Genomic DNA, 17538 nt, shown 5'->3' with positions numbered 1-17538 from the left:
GTACTGAATCCTTTCCTCCTTGTAGACTCTGATGGGAACTTTGGTAAGTAATGTCAGGTAACTTCCTTGAATTTTTGTGGGTTTTTTCCTTTTGCTAATTGCATGAATGTGTAGCTTCTGTGATGTGGTATTCAATCTTTTCAGTTTTTATGGATGGGTGGATTAAATAACTGAAAAGGCTATAGTAGATCAGACTAGTCAAAAGGAGTCTTTTCTTGCTTATCTAAACTCTGAAGATTAGAATACCCACAACTCTTAATAACATTTTGTAGTTTCATTTTAAGATTTATAAATATTTAAACTGTGATTATTTCCTTGTGGGCAGTGCTGGCGTGTGTGTAAAATCTACAGGCCTAAATCCTGCAGAGCTAGCTAAATTCTTATGCAGGTGAATTTTCTGTTAATTTCAGTGAAGACTTTGCTCCAGTAAGGACTGCAACAGTATGTGTTTATTTTATAAAACATGACCTTTTATTTTTTTTTCTGGTCTTTGAATTAAATTCAGCTGGTGTTCTCACTGTCAGTTGTCCATGCTGCGCAGTTGCTGATAGAATTTCTGCCAAAAATTGCAAAATAAATGAACAAACGTACAATACTGGGAATAGGTTCTTTGTTGGTTAATTCACACTCACTAAAAAGTGCTGTTTTAGACATTCATCGTCCTTTTATACACTAAAATTTCATTTTAAAAAGAAACAAAATAAAACTAACCAAACATGTAATCAGCTGTGGAATAGCACTTTAGGTAGACACTTTGTGAACTCTGGGTAGCCACTGGGGGGGAAAAAAGTCCATGGAAATATTCATTGCGTATGTAACTTGGTTATGTACACAAATCAGTTGGAGGCTCTTGAAAAGAAATTGATTTTTTTTCTTGAATTTGACCGTTGAAACCAAAATCTCTCATCATTTGGAAGTCATAATCTTTTTCCTGTCCTCCTGTATTTAGAACAGTTATTTAATATACTATGTTAAAAGTCCCACTCAGAAGAAGTGTCTCATCATAGCACTTCATTTTTATGTCTACCCTACAAATTTGAGAAAGAAAGTTTAAAGTGCCTTGTAGTCATAGAAATTCATTTTAAAGGCATTAGTATAATTGGAGCTAAATTATTTTGAGAATAATGAAAATCTTAGTAAACCTCAAGTAAAGGGAATTATGTAAACTGCTTAATGTCTGTTTTTCTTGGCAGGCCTTATAGCATTTGTGTGTACTAGAGACCCAAGTCTGACCTCAAAACTTCTGATCCCACTTAATATTGGGACAATATATGTTGTCCTTGGTTCCTGCATGCTTACTGGCTGAGCCATGCAATAAAGGCCTATGGAAAGGGAATCCCAGGCATAAATGAGGCTAGAAGGAGGCATATGTAGTGAAGTTGGCAGTCATACACCTTAATTGCTTAAGTGACAGTGGCTACTGTTATATTGTATGCTGTTTTAGTACAAACATTCCTAGAATCTCCCCTGGTTGCTAAACATAAAATGTCAGAACAAAAAGTTTAAAATGTGTATGACTGAATGTAGGTTTTCATTAGTGGATTTTCCTTACCTACCATGGATTTGTTTTTAAATATACAGCAGAATCTCACAGTTATGAACACCTCAATAATGGAGGTAGTCTGAAACTCTGAATAAACATTGTGGTCGTTCCTTCAGAAGTTTACAAATGAACAGTGATTTAATACAGCTTTGAAATTTTACTGTGCAGAAAAATGTTTCTTTACTTTTTAGTAGTTTTGTTTAACACAATACTGTATTGTATTTGCTGTTGCTCTTTTTCTTTTTGTTCCTTTTGTCTTTGTTGCTGAGTGTGTACTTCTGGTTCCAAATGAGGTGCGTGGTTGACTGATCTGTTCATAACTCTGAGGTTCTGCTGCATTTAAGTGCCGCATGTAGAGTGTTTTGTTGGAGGTAATCCAGTTAAGTTTTCAAGGCTTTCACGTCATCTGTGGGAGATGAGTAAATGATATTAAAAGCTGTTAATTTCAGGTTCTCTACATTTAAAACTAAGGTTGGGAGTTAATTTAGGTGCATTTCATTACTAAAGCTTTTTTTCAAGTATTCAGACCAGGTGTCTGTATTGTGGAACTTCTATACTAAGTATAGATATATTTTTCTCTCTCAAAGTGTCTGAGGGAACATGATTGTATTTTATAATTACCATTATGCTGTTTTATTTATTTCTATGCTTATACATTTTAAGCATTGTGTTTGATTATCTGGTTTATTCAACTCTCAGTACACCTGGGATTAAGGCCTGGTCTACGCTAGGAGGAAAAATTGATTTTAGATACACAAATCTAGCTACGAGACTTGCGTAGCAGAAGTTGATTTATCTGAAATTTATTTTTTTTTAATCACCATTTGCATAGTGAGAGGTTGATGGGAGAAACTCTCCAGTCCACATTTCTTACTCCTCATAACTTCCAGGAGTACCTGGGTTGACAGCAGTGCTGCAGTGTAAATCAAACCCAGGAAGATTGATTGCCAGCATGTTGTTCTTCCCATACATGTAGATGTTGCTTTACATATGCAACCACCCTTTATATCTGTATGTTCTATACTAGGACTTTCATTAGGATTGAGGAGTTGAGTAGATAAATTCCCCTTCATTAAGAGGAAAATAGACTACAATAGGACAGATTTAGTGGACTACATTCAAATGGTGTTTTAAAAGATAAATGGTAAAAAGTTTGTCTTGTTGTTCTTTTAAGGAAGGGCTTAATTTCCATAGTTTTTTTGTAAAATATTTAATTTCAGTAATCTTCTGGTGTGTGTTTCATTTTCACCAGATGTATGTTTTCATACTTCTTCGTGGCTTTTTGCATTGACTTGGTTTATGAATGGTAATCAAAGGTTCCCAGTCACTTACTAAAATAATAGAAATACTGAGAGGAACAGAGGAATGTTTTTCTCCGTTAACCCTCGGTGTCTGGCCAGATTCTAGTGTTGGTCTTTACCTAAAATATATGAATGACAATGGTTTTCCTCTCTTTATTCCCATGTAAGTTTAGTAGTGCTATGATACCCTATTAGCATGCTTTAACAAAACTGTTAAACACGCTCATTTTAGAAGGGCTTTAAAAGTTCATTGTAAATTTTTGTATACTTGTGAAACATTAATCAGTTTTTATTACTCATTTTGTCATTTGTATCTGCTTGCATTCATGTAGATGAATTAAATTTGAATAATTTATTAAGTGTTATATAAAATTTTATTTAAAAAATCAAATGTATCATATCAAAATTTCACACTTCTGTTTGTACATTTAGAGATCAAAGTTGTCAAGTTAACTTATGACTAACTTTCACTTGGGCAGTTCTTTATGTGCATTGCCAGTGTGAACTTAGCAAATAGTTATTTAATTTGAATGTTCTCCTGAAGGCTGTAACTTTTGCTAGTGTCATGTTATAATTATTAATATAAAAGTGCAGAGCAGTCATTGATTTAAAAAAAAAAGTACAACTTTCTGACGTAATTTTCTAGAACATTGTGAACATATGTGTTGCTAATCAGGGTTCTCTGATTTAGAGAAGTAACACAAAAATATACATGTACAAACAGAAAAGTAATGTAACTTCATCAACATTAGCTCTAGATTTTTTGAAAATTTCAGTTTGATTGGTGGTTCAGTTATGTATTTTAACTATTACTGTCCCATCTTTCTCTCACTGTCTGGATTTTAATAACTTCTAAATGTTACACATTATTTCGTTTTATGTTTTTGTTATTGGGGCAGATGTTTTTGAATTGTATAAATTTTCTTTGCATAATTAAATTGAATTTGGAATGAACTCCAAAGAGAAGTACACAAACATTGTAACTTTCAATTGTATGTAGAGTTGTGCTCCATTTTTCATAATTTATTTCTATTCCTGTTCTCAGACCACTGTAAGCAAAATCTGTAAGCCTTCTAGTGAACTTTGGAAGTATGCAGTTTCAAAATAATATACTTATGCCCATTGGTAGTAAAATAATCTTGCATATTTATGTTGCTTTAAAAAGTCACACAATTTGTCTTTTCTGTGTCTGTAGAAGAATATTGTACTTGACAATAAATTGTTACAGGTAGATTCCTGTTTTCCTTGGAAAAGGAAGTTGAATGCTCATAAGTCTTTCAAGCACTTCCCTTGTTAAATGTCATCTAAATGAGCCTGTGGAGTTTTTTGTTTGCTTTTTGAGATCTTGCAATTTATGGGGAAATGTTTACATTGCAGCTTGATTGTTCAATTATTAAAACTAATAACTATTTGCTTGTATCAAATAATAACTGTTCAATGCCTAGCTGTATTAAGTTCTTTGGCATTGTTTCAGTTGTTAGTGTATATTGGGCTGCCATTGCCATTTTTCCTAGATACACTCAGTTTCTTATTTTAAAAAAAGTATTGTACTGGAAATATGTTAATTTGGAAACTGATGGCAATAGCTATAGAAGCTATAGTACTATATCTTTCTCTTTACTCTGACTGTGAAAACTTTTGACTTCTATCAAATTAATAGGCCCTTTCTTGTAGAGCTAGCATTTCTCATAAGAGGCATACTTTTGAGTATTAGGTTGAACACATGAAACTCGTTCTGGAGGAGAGAATGTAAAAGAATCTGTACCTCAATGGTATGCTGTTCTTTTGTGCTGAATGACATTTATTTCATTTTATTAATTGTGACCGCCTCAGTTCTTTAGGGTAGTTGGGTAATCTGTCATTTAAAAGCATAAAATGCCTTTGCACAATTTCTGCACTTTCATTGTTTCTTTCAGGGGTGCTATGATGATTGTACTTTTTTTTTCTTTAAAGAAACAAAACTAAAATCTTGCCCTATTAACTCTTTTCAAATGTATACATATGTACTGTTTCTGATCCCTATTGGCTTCTGATATCTTTTTTTTTGTCTGCACACATTACTATAATTTTCCTGCCATATTTGTTGCCTGTTGATGGGCTAGGGATTTGTTATATTCCCGTCTTCTCTATGCCTTGCATTCTCTTTTTCCCCTTAGTTGTACAGTGAAAATCTGTGACTGAAATTTGCATTGTGAAGCAGTTCTAAGAGAAATGTATCTTTAAGGTGGCTGCTTTACATTTGAAAACTGCCAGGGGGTGGTCTGGATATAGGATTTGTCCAATGAATTGAAATGTTTTGTCCATTTGGCTAGTTTTTATTCTTTTGCTTACTGTGGTTTGAGAACTAAATTGTTTGTTTAAAAAATCCAACATATATTTCTCTTTTTATGTTTCTCTGTGGCAGTTTGATCTGCCTCTGTGTCTTCCTCATACACAAATGTGAAAGATACTTGCATTCCAGATTTTTAATTTGTCAACTAAAATCTAGTTTTATTCTTTTCAAAGAGAGAAATTGCATTTTATTTTTAACAAATTCTTTTGTGAAAAATTTCTGTATTCTGTAAAATGGTATCTATTTCAGTATATTGATGTCATACTTAAAAGTCTGTTTTATTATAAGTTAATTAAAACACTGCAACATTAAAAATGGAATATGTTGGGCAAATTGATAGTTAGAAAATGCAAATCTCTCTGGTGAACATACTTATGACCTCATAGAAAAGGTTCATATTAACATGAAATTGGGGTATGGGAACACATTTTCCTTTCATAATAATTATTTTTGTGGGATAGGTGTGGTTTTTATGTCAATTTTAAAAGTATAAGGTAAGTATAGTAGTAATAGGTGAAGAATCATGATATGATGAAGGGTAGTATTCAAAGATTATTAGCATTTAGACTCACGATAAACTGAACTGAATTGATACAATATCTTCAGGTTTTTTTAAATATAGAAGAGCTAGTGAATTTAGAGTCATGGTTGAAACTGTTCTCTGCTCACCCTAGTGTAATTATATGTTAAGTATACAATATTAAGAATACAAGGTTGAGTTGAGGAATGAATTTCAGCCTTGAAGCTGAATTTTTGTAAGATTTGACCTTTGTGTATTAATATTTTGTATGTGTAAAACATGAGATAAAGGGAGAATTTATTGAAGTACATGAACACGTTAGGAACCATTAGTGTGTGGAATATATCTGTATTTCTACTTTTTTCCCTAATTGTGACTATACTGTGATAGACTGTAACTGTTCCTTGTAATTAGTATATTTGCTAGGATATTACATTTATTTAAAGGCATGTGCACATCAAACCTTTTTAAATGATATAAAAGAGTTGTCAGACTTCCATGTCATAGCTGTTAAAGAACTTATGATTACATAGATGTTTTATTAAAAATTCTTCAACCTGCTACTGCATGGACACACACACTTACACATAAGTGATCCATTTAAAAGTATATTAGAAAATGAAGATAATCTCACTCTACATATGAAAAGCAAAAAATGCCCAACACTGTCCAAGTTAAATCATTACATAAATATAACTCAACAGGTGAGCGAAGTACTGGAGATTACTTTCGTGGGATTGAGGACAGGGGATGGAGTGGATATAGGCCAAGACAAAAGGTTGTAGCCTTAAGCAGGCTCTTTTACAAGTAAGATATTTAAAATATGGGGAAAAATGGGTTTTGTTAACAGGAGCATCTCTTTACTGTATAGAAATAAACAGTTCTTAGGCAAGGATGGAAGTGGTATTGCCAAAAGGCATTACATAAAAATATTTCGATATGTAACCTTATGCATGTTACCCTTTTTATAACCTGTTTTGTACTTCAAGATTCTACAAAGTAGAATATTGAAAATGTTAATGCACACAAATTTATTTCTGCCATAAGAAGCATGAAATCTAAGTTTGCTAATTAGCCAGAACATATTGGTAGTATTTTTTGTTAAAGGGGACTTTTTATACCAGTTTGGGGAATTTTAGTGTTTTATGTTTTGTAATTTAGGTTCATCATAAACTTCTCAGTCTCTTAAAATCTGTGTAGTTCCCCAAATATTAAAAAGCAGTGACCCTGTATAAAATTCTTCAAGAGTATTCGTTATTCTTCAGAAAATCTAGTAAACTGTCCCATTGGACTCAGAAAAATTTTGTCAATATAATAAATCAAATTTATGCTTTTGGATCTATTAACTGTCACTGTAGAAGTGCTGAAAGACCCACTATTCCTGCACAGCATTGTGTTGCTAGAGCAGCAAATTCTGACATGCAGTCTTGCAGCTGTCGTTCCTTTATTTGCTCCTCTGAGATATTGATATCCCCTGTTTTCATTAATAGCTTGGATTTCAACTACAAATGTTTTGTTATGCATGAAGTGACACTTTAGTACCATTTTGCTATTGAAATCCAGTTTTAAAAGCAGCTGTGGGGATCTGTTTGGGAGGGGAAGATCTCTGAACGAAGCCACTGATACATTTTGTCACTTGTTAGAAAAGTTAATGAATCTGAAAAGGTCTTCCAGGCACAAGTTCAAATTTGAGTGATTCTGTGCTGTTTGCAAACTGTAGTACAGGTTGAACCTCTCTAATCCAGAACTCTTTCGTCTGGCGTCATCCATAATCCAGCATGATTTTAATTAGCCAGATGATTTCTTATCATGGGAGTGGCCAAGTTTCCTGTGGTCACATAAAGTTTGTTTACAGCTACCAGTCCTACCTCTAAATATCTTCTAAGAGCCCAGATAATAGAGAGAGTGTTAGTAATACTGCTAGAGAATACTGACCTCCTGTGGTCTGGCAAATTCTATCATCCAGCATCAATCAGATCCTGAGGGTGCTGGATTAGAGAGGTTCAACCTGTATATATGTGATAGACTTTTTTGTGGGGAAAGGAACAGTGACTAATTATCATTCATGTAAGTTTACATTGCCTCTGAATTGAACCATTTTAGTAGTAAAAGAATGCTTCTGAATGCTGTGCATTGGTGTGTATTCATGAAATTGCTTCTCTAAATGTCCAGCTTTTGAAATGATCAGTTAATGTGTTACACTCTTTTGAGCAACTTGGTTTACATTCTTATGAAGTTGTTGAATGTGGAAATTGTGATCTACTGATAAAATACAGCTAACAAGTTGTGTTTTGTAATGGAATTTAAATGAACCATAAGTGAATGGAGTTATAATAGCCAGGTGTAACGTGAGCTCTACAATAATTATCTTTAAATGAGTTGTCATTCTTTCATTGGATTGCTGAAAAAATCAGTCTAACTAGGAAGCAGGGCTTTTTTGTTTTTTGTGTGGAAAACCTAAAACCTCATCTGTATTGTATTTTTTAAACAAAGTGGGTTTTTGTAATTATGCGACAGTATATTTAAAAAAAAAAAAATCCAGGGGTCCTATTATTTTGGTTTCCAAATTTTGTAACATTGGCATCAAGCTGACAAATTGCAGAAAATATTGTGGTTTGTTAAACATACTACTAATCTGTAAAATGGCCACTTGATTAAACATTTAATGCAATATTTAATTGTGAGAGCTAGGTTAGAATTACTGTAAATGGGTGGGCAAAATGTAAAGAACAAATCTGGTTATAGCAGCATCATCCATGTACTTTTCTTACCGACTCTTGCAGTATTCATACTTCAGGAAATGTTCTATATAAATGTTTCCATCATTCACAGAAACAGTAGTTATTTGTTTCTTGTGAGTTATGATAATTGTTAAATTGCATTCTTTCAAAACTTTCTTGTACACTTATTAAAATTCATTAAAAACGGATTATTGTTTTATAGACAATGCACTTTGAGAATTCTCAGACAAATAGCTACTGCTTTTCAGTACCTTTTTTTATTTGTGTTAGATAACGTTATGGTGAAGTAGCTGCATTACTTGTGTATGTATAGTTAAGCCAACATTTTTCTGTGTATTATGGGGACTAGCAAAATCTACATCACAAATTTTGACACATTACAGCTGAAGGAAGAGGAACACCTTGCAAGACAAGAAACATCCTTCATGGAAAGAGATGCTTGTCCAGCGGTTTGCTTCTTGTGATTGAACTGAGCCTGTAAGGATTCATGGATAAAATGAACAGGAATAGATCTGAATAAAGCAAATCTGCATACATGGTAACCAGTAGCTCTTTTACTTTTTTATGTTGCTTAACTGTTTTATTTGAGGGAAACCTGTGTGATTTAAAACTTATAGCTTTTGCAACTTTATTACTGGTTATATGCATTTGGCGATTATAATGTGCAAACAATTGGAAAAAATTCAAGTAAATCCTTGTTTTTATAGTAGTTTGTTCTTGTTAAAAATGTTCATATGATGATGTCTGTACACAGCACCACTTTGATTACAGTAGATGTAGTGTTGTAATAAACTCTTTAATGGGGCTGATGTGTAAAGCTGTTCAAGTTATTTGATGTTTACACCTCAGGGAAAGTCTTGTGTTCAGCAATATTTAAAGATAATGATTATATGAAAACATTTATACTGTGTTTAAAAAGCATTGCAATAGAGTTTTTGCATATGCATCAACCTAATCTTGCATTCAGTGAATTAAAAATATTAATGCCACTCTTTCACATTTGATTTTGATATACAAATAGGTTATTACACAAAGGCTTTAATTGCTTCTCTAGCAATTTTTACATAGATGACTTGTAAATTTGCTGAAACGCATGTAAAATTGTAAAAACTGCAGTTTGATTGACATTCTGTGAGCCACATAACTCTGTCATTGTTTGAGGAGAGGAAGTCCTAGGTTGATGATTTTAGTAAACTGAAAACTATCTCCCTCAACATGCAGCTGGGCTGAGACACTATAGTTTACATTATTTTCATTTAAACTGGTAAGGTTGGGAAAATGCTAGCTTTTTATTGAAATGCAGCTGCAGTTGTTCACGGTTTTATGTAAATAATACTTGTGGTTAGGTTTTTTCAAGGCAATAGGCAGTCTGTACATAGCTGTATATTAGCAAAATGTGACTGATGAAACCAGTCATGGTATTTCCACTTTTTCAGATAATATGGCTTCCAGTGAACTTAGTATTTTCTTAACCCTGAAGTTTATCCATGCATCTGTGTAAAAGAGCGATAGTACATTTGTGCATCCCTTGTACACTGGTGGAGAATATTTTATTGCCTTAACAAAAAAGTGAAATTGACTAATTTGGTCATGAGGTTTTGCAAACTTGTCTAAAAACTGTTTGTTGGAGGCTGTAATTCAAATATTTTAAATATCAGAATATGAACGAAAAAGCAGATGTCAAATGACTAGAATTGATTGTAAATTTTATGAGGGCAAAAATTAGAATAATATGAAGTGTAACAAAATGCAGCAGAATTACAGTTTGCTTATGCAGACTGGTGTGGATGTTCATTCTGAAAATGTACTTCACTTTAATAGATCAATCTGTGAAGTTTTCACTTGTATGAATAGTTTGCAGAGCATGTTTTAATGTTTTAAGCTAAGTTTCAAGACCTTGGTGGCTTCAAAAGGTAATCTTAAAAACAAAAAATTGGTTTGTTTTTATAACTGAATTTTATGTTACATATTAAGGCCCTATTCAGGAAAACGCGTGTTTCTGTGCTTTATTGAACTGGGACCTATGCAACTGCAAATGCTTTACATAACACTGAAAATCTTAATTTTTGTCATATACCATCATGCTATATTTACTGCAGAATGGCTCATACTATTGGACATATCCATATATCCCTGCACATTTTTATTTCTTAAATCGTATACCCCAGTTTCTCATGCATGGGATCATTGGTGTTTGTCAAACCACTTTTACTTTTAAAAAGATACTTCAGATGTTTAATCCTGTTCAAAAATGAAAACTGATTTTAAAACTTTGTATACTAATCGTATCAAAAAAGTCAGACTTTTTCCTCTTTTTGTGAATAGGTCTTGTTTTTAACCAGTCCGGGTGTAACTTCTTAGTTTTCTTAACAAACATTGTTTGTTTGTTTACTGTTACTTGTAATAAGTTTAGGGGAAGAAATTACCCGCACATACCTGTTACATGGTAAATAGCTAATTCTGAGTGCGCAGCAGGTAAGTAATATGTCCACATGGCTAGAAGTCTTAAACTCAGAAAAGAAGCATATTTTTAATTTTGTGACTAGCATTAAAAAATAAACTGGAACAAGGATTTTGCTCAATTGAGTTTGAAACTGAAGAATTATACTGTTACTCCTACAGTGGGTATCATTTATTTCCCTTTTCTCATCCTTTTGCTAGAGACTTCCATTGCTGGCAGTGGAGGCACCAAAATAGCTAACATAATAGTTAATCTTTTAATATAAATCTGTCTGGCTTGTTGGTGAGTACTTTATATTACAAGGCCCCTATTTTATACTTAGTCTCAATATGTATATAGTTTGGTTAGCTAATGCTCTGGTGTGTCTTGTGATTAGGTGACTATATCTTCCTTGTGTGTTTACTTTTGTCAAATCTGTTTTGGTTCAAAGTGAGATGATCATGTGTATATAAAAAAAAAATAAATTCCAAAAAACCGTTACAGAAACCAAAAAGGAATATGTCCCAGGGTATGTTCCATGTGTGTAATTAGATCGACAGTGGAATTTTCTGTGTCCTCACAGGAGAGGTCAGTTTGTTAGTTTACCAGATGCTGCACCTGGATGACATCTTGAATTGCTATTGAAGTGTTGTTTAGTAACCAGTTGTATTTAATCTGCTTCTGTCTGTGAAAGAACAAAATAGTTTCTTAGGAAGTACATAATATTTTGTATGTGGACATTCATAAATTAACACGTGGGCATATTAAATTAACATCATGTTGCTCTTGTCCAAAGGATTAAACAGTTACCTAAAATAATTGAGATTTTTTTAAGTAACACAAACAAGATTACTTTACAGTCAGGTTAGCTAAGAAAGTCAGTCTGGTTTTGGAAGAGGTATTTTTGCAGAGCCAGTCCCCTGTCCCTTCCCCCTAAAAAAACCTTAATAACAAACAATGGACTATATTAGGGAAACATGTACCTTTTTGTTCTCATTCCCTCTCTGCTTTTTAATGTGCCAATAACCGATCATTCAAACTGTATTACACAAAAAAATTGTCAAACATTTAAAAATTAAATATAATTTGGTTCTCAAATGGCTATTGCATTTGTATGTGTAAGACAAGACCTTATTAAATTTCAGCTTTAGCTTGATTATAAGAGTGGATGTTCTGATTGGCTTCTTTTGTTGAGACTATTAAGGTTTCTGTGGTTTTTTAATGCTATATTTTTTTCAATCTGATTATGTTAAGTTGCATATCCAGTCCTTGTAAATGTTTCCCCAAGCTTTATGTGGTTAACTGCAAATTTAAATGTTGTATATATTTGTCATTTGTGTTTCAAGCAAAAAAAAATACATGGCATTCTTTTTAGAAATACTTTTTTTCCTTTCCTTACTCATACTTCTGTCAATTTACAGTTTGACTGACTTTACTAATTTTGTTTATGAAATCTTATGTCTCTTGCATAAACTGTTTATCCATGTGTTTTGTGTAAACTAGTTTATGGCCTTAAAACTCTGGCTTTCTGCTAGTGAAGATACACTGTGTCATATAGAATTTTATAAAATGTTTAATATTTTACTTACACTTGAAAGACTTAAGACCCTAAATTCCTTTGCATTGAAATTCAAAAATAAAAACTTTAATATTCTCACAGAAGAAGACTAGTGATCAGACTATACAGACTTCCTGTAGCAGACAACATTCCTTACAATCCCTGTCTTTTCGGTTTTGGAAGAAGCACCATCAATTTTTAGAATGATGAAAATTATGCAGGTAGTTATATTACTGAAATTATTTTAGCATACAAGGCAAGACTTAATGTGCATTATTCAGAACCTGTGGTAGTCTCATACAATTTACGACTATTTTACAGTTGGTTAACTTGGGGTGCAAAATAACACATTAGAGAGCCTATAATATTTACAATATTGATAACATGGCATCTTTTTAAAATGGGGTAGTCTAAAGGGTCATCTTGGATCCAGATTAATTTTAGGCGCTGCTTATAGGCTCAATGAAAGCTAAGGTTTAGGTTTTGTCATGGAAATATCCATGGTCGTGTTCCCACAGGGTTTTTCCTCTGTTGGATCAGACATGATAAATGGCCCCTCTAGGTTTTGAAGCTTTGAGGCTGAGTCCTTTCTTCACCTCCACTTATTCAGCATGACTATTATGTTCTGGTATATACACCCTTCTATGTTTTTAAGGCTTTCTGGGCATCTCTTGAAACTTTCTTTTATAGACACAAACCTGAAGGTAGTCAAATTTATAGTTTACCACAGTGAAATGAGAAATTTAATTTGAAATTTCCCAACCAAACATAATTGAGACATACAATAATCATAAGTGTATGCAATTCACTGTATGCCCAATTAATGTAGAGTGGTGCCACTATCGCCCTTTTAAATGTATTTTGTATGAAGAAGATTTTGAACTGTTTGTGTTGCCATATGTTGAGTTATTAAATGTACATTCCCATAACATTCTGGAAAGCTGAGAAAATAAGGGATATGCATAGTGAAAACTGGTGATGTCAAATTCAGTTTGCTTACTAATACTGATATCTTGAAAAAATCAGGTAGTGTTTGAATGGAAATGTCCCAAAAACGGAATTTATTGTCCTAAATATAACTAGCACTGATGACTGTATAATCTTTAAACGCTAACACGAGTCTTCCTGTACTGTTCTCCCCAATCTCCATTCTATTCAGAGGTATAGCACCTCTAGGATTAAGTTTAAAGTGCAACCTTGGAAGTTTTTGTATAAATAGAAATGCAGAATTATTACATTGCATATTGTAAACTGATTGGTGTCTGAATACCTGATTCAGAAAGGGGTTTTATGAATAGTAACAGCTTTCTATACCACAGGCCAAAGAGTGTCTTAAGGTATTGAGTCTCTGGAGACCTAGATTTCTCAGCAAGGTAAGGTGGTATCCCATCAAACATGCATTTCTGAACACATTTTCAATTAAGGCACCTAGGATTCTAAAATTAACTTTTGTTATAACTCATCCCTTTTTCATGTTATAATTGAAATTTTGCATTAATTTTCATTTTCCATTGGTTTTCTTTTTTAATTACCTTTCTTCCAGCCTTTAGGAGACCACTTAGCAATTTGCTGTCCAACCTTTGTGTTGGTCTTAAACTGAAATACTAATTTAACTTGTAACGAAGAAATAAAATTCAGTTTTTATTGAAAAGCTCTCTTGTGTGTCATTTTGTCTAACATTTGTTATGGCATTCAGCATGTCATATTCTAGCCAAATGATATATTCAGACAAATATAAAAGTAATAGTGTGTGTAGAAACAGCTGACTAAATTCCCTTCTCAAAATAATTTTCATACCTCAGTCAACTGTTGCCTTTTAAACTCTCATGGCTGCAGAAAGAAGGTTAAAAATGTGAATGCAATGCAGAGGCTCAGAGGGCAAGTAAACTGAGCCCCATGGTTGGTTGGTTTGTGTGTGTGTTGTTGTTTTTTTTTTAATGGTTGAAATTGGCAGTGCTGTGGTGTCATATGCAAGAAAGATACATTCAAAAATACATGAGTTACTTCACACTTCCCAGCTCTGTAATCTGTAGGCTGTGGAATCCTACCAGAAAGATAAAGGGTCCTTGCCACAAAATGAGTTTGACACCTCTGGCTTAAACCATGCATCTTTAACCATCGACATTGTCACGATGGCATATATTGGATTCACACAGCAGCGCATGTACATTCAGAAAGTGATAGTAGTGATACCTTCTGTTTGTGTGCAATGAGATTTTTAACAAGGATAAAAGAGATTCTAAATAAAACTCTAAAAGGGGAAGGGGAGGAGCACTGTAGTTTCCTTTTTCCTTTGGTATGCAGAGAAGCCTTTTCCTGTAAGGTTTACCGTGGGATAGAGCCATGAGAGGTTCACAGAGGGCAACAGTTGCTGTAAGGTTAAAACATCAGGGTTGACCCCCTCATAACTATTGTAGTATAGAATCTGTTAATTTCACTGTTAAAGGCAGTACAAGACAGACAGCAGCTCTGGGCTGCCACCCAGTTAGCTCCTGTAACTACAATGCAGCTCTTTCTCTGACCGTGCCATATGGTGAAATTATTCATAGGCTTTGAGGTCAGAAGGGAGGGCCATGATCATTTCATGTTACCTCCTTCACATTGCAGGTCACAGAACCTCACCCACCCACTCCTATAATAGAACAATAGCCTCTGAGTTCCTGAAATCGTACCATGATTTAAAGACTTCAGGTTACAGAGAATCCACGATTTACACTCATTTAAATCTTCTAGTGACCCATGCTGAAGAGAAGTGTGGAAAAAAAACTTCCTGGGTCTCTCTCAAATTTGAAGAAAAACTTCTTCCTGATCCCAAACATGACTTCTTTTGGATCCTGTGCATGGGGGCAAGACCCACCAGATAGACATAGAAAGAATTCTCTAGTAATTCAGAACCCTCCCCATTTAGTTTCCCATCACTGGCCATTGGAGATACTGCTGCTTACATTTGCAGAACCACTACACGCAATTGTACGCAGTCTCATCTTGCCACCCCCTTTATAAAAGTATTAAGCTCATACTTTAAGTCAATTAGGGTTTTTTTTCCTTCCACAGCTCCCCTTGAAAAAGCTATTCCAGACGGAAGTTGAAGCCTTTCAGGCAAAAGCACAGCCCCTCATTTTCTAATTGAAAGTTTTGCTGGGCATGCAAAAATTTAACTTTTTGCATTTCCCTATTGAATATCACAGTGGGAATTATTACGAGGATATTGTCATCACATGAATTTAACCATACATTACATTGATTAATCTAAAGGTCAAGTTCTATACAGTTCTGCTAAACATGTTTAAAAACATAAATAATAAACAGTTACTACACCTGTAAAGTAACAAACATTTGTAGGTATTTGATCACTACTTAGGACTGGTGAAGAAGGTGCTCAAACCCAAGTTGGTTGGCTTGAGTTTATTCAAGTAAGTATGAGTAATGAGCACTCAGTGGTGTCATTCTTTTTCAGTGACAAGTGATGTCCTTGCCAGTTGCTAACTCTAGCTAAAGAATTGGTTTGGGGAAGTTTCAGGATGAATCCTTTCCTTAAGCTTGGATTAAACAAGATTTACATCTGGACCTCCTTTCTGCAAGGCTTTTTCTCTTATCAGTTCCTGTCCAAGTCCAGTTTTTACAGTTGTCACATTCTTTGAGGCCTTCCCATAACTGCTAAACAGAACATTCACTTCATATGAACTGCAAGACATTTTTTCTTACCTAAGCTATTTAGCCCTGTAAGTACCTAGCTAATCCTCTGCTCATTTTCTTAGGCTAAGTCTATACTAGGGAAATGATATTCGCAATTCAGATTTGCAATTCTAGCTACAGCATTTACATAGCTAGAATCAGTGTATCAGAATTGACTGATTTCCCTAGTATAGATCTAGCTTCTATACTCCCACTGACCTCCCTTATACCATGCAATAGCACGGAGTACAGGCATTGACTGCTGAACCCAGAGAAATTAATTTTGCGCACGTTTAACTCTGGATGATTGACCCTGACTGCGTTGGTCTTCACGGAAGTATAGACGTACCCTTAGAAAAAGAGAGTTTTTAATGCAAAAAATATTACAAATGCAGGGCTTCAAGAGAGGATGGGGCCTTTTTTTCCTTTTAAAGTGAGAACTTCATTACCCTGCTTCCGTAATTCTCTTAGCGGCAGTGGCTCCTGGAAGCAGGCTGCTGTTCAAGACGGGATGCTGGAATAGATGAATCTTCTACCAGTATAGCAATTAGTGAGGTTTTGTGAAGATGACTTGTCACTCTGCAGTGACAGTCTTCCGCTGATCCTCTGGCAGCCTGTGCGCAGAGGTAAAATCGTCCCTTCTATTCCTAATGCCCTCGGGATTAGCTTCAGTTATATTGCCACCGAGCTCCTTCTTCCCAAGCACCTATCATCTTGCCTCGTTTGTCACTGGAAGGGCAATGCAGGGCAAATGCTGAGGTTCTTATAAAAAAAATGACCTGCCCGAAACCTCTGATGCATATGAGGCTTTTTTTTTTTTGAGGTGGTGTCTTTAAGTCTCCCAGCTGCTCCATGAAAGTGAGTGGTGAGAGGGTACTTGTTTTCCTCTGTCCACCCCCCACCACAGAACCTCTCGGGGCTGTTGATACAGGAAGAGAATATGTGGTGTTTGAAGCAGTACTCCAGTTTGGTCTTATTCACTCCACAGGACATAGGGTAATCGTAGGTGGTCAAAGGATTAGCTTGCATAAAGGGAAGAAAGGTAGAAATTAAATAAGGACCCCAGATTGGGTTGAACCCTGTTGAATTGATTAAAAAGGGGCCCCTTTAAGAAGATTTAAAATATTTAAAAATGATTAAAAGGACTCCTCTCTGATGTCTGCCTAGGTTACACAACTCAAGTGGGGTCTATAAAAAGCTGTGAAAGTTCAGTTTGTTTTTTGCCAGGTAAATGAAACTGTGGGCTCTGGCAAACCACTGGACATTTAAAAAAACATTTAATCTTGATTTTAAAAAGAGATGCTCTAATGCACGCACAACTATTGGACTGGATGCAGGAATTATACACAACTGGCTTATGTTACAGAAGTTGGCATGATGCACTAAGACAGTGGTCCATTTTTCACCTTGAAAATTGGCCTGTGAATC

The 17538-nt window shown here is 34.4% G+C and overlaps 1 protein-coding gene across 6 annotated transcripts in view; it reads left to right on the top strand.

Moving 5' to 3' along the window:
* Positions 1–17538, top strand: part of CPSF6 (cleavage and polyadenylation specific factor 6) — a 50071-nt gene that overhangs the window by 30093 nt on the left and 2440 nt on the right. For 4 of the 6 annotated variants that reach the window (XM_075013116.1, XM_075013106.1, XM_075013096.1 and 1 more), the window contains one exon: positions 8821–9242. The exons of 1 other annotated variant lie outside the window; for it this stretch is intronic. The gene's annotated coding sequence lies outside the window, so the exon portion shown is untranslated. Of the gene's footprint in view, positions 1–25; positions 9243–17538 lie in introns of those variants that run through there. One more of the 6 variants, XM_075013079.1, reaches the window with a different exon arrangement.

This window comes from Carettochelys insculpta, chromosome 1, assembly GCF_033958435.1.
Source record: "Carettochelys insculpta isolate YL-2023 chromosome 1, ASM3395843v1, whole genome shotgun sequence".
Lineage (NCBI taxonomy): Eukaryota > Metazoa > Chordata > Testudines > Carettochelyidae > Carettochelys > Carettochelys insculpta.
This window is presented reverse-complemented; position numbering and strand designations above follow the sequence as displayed.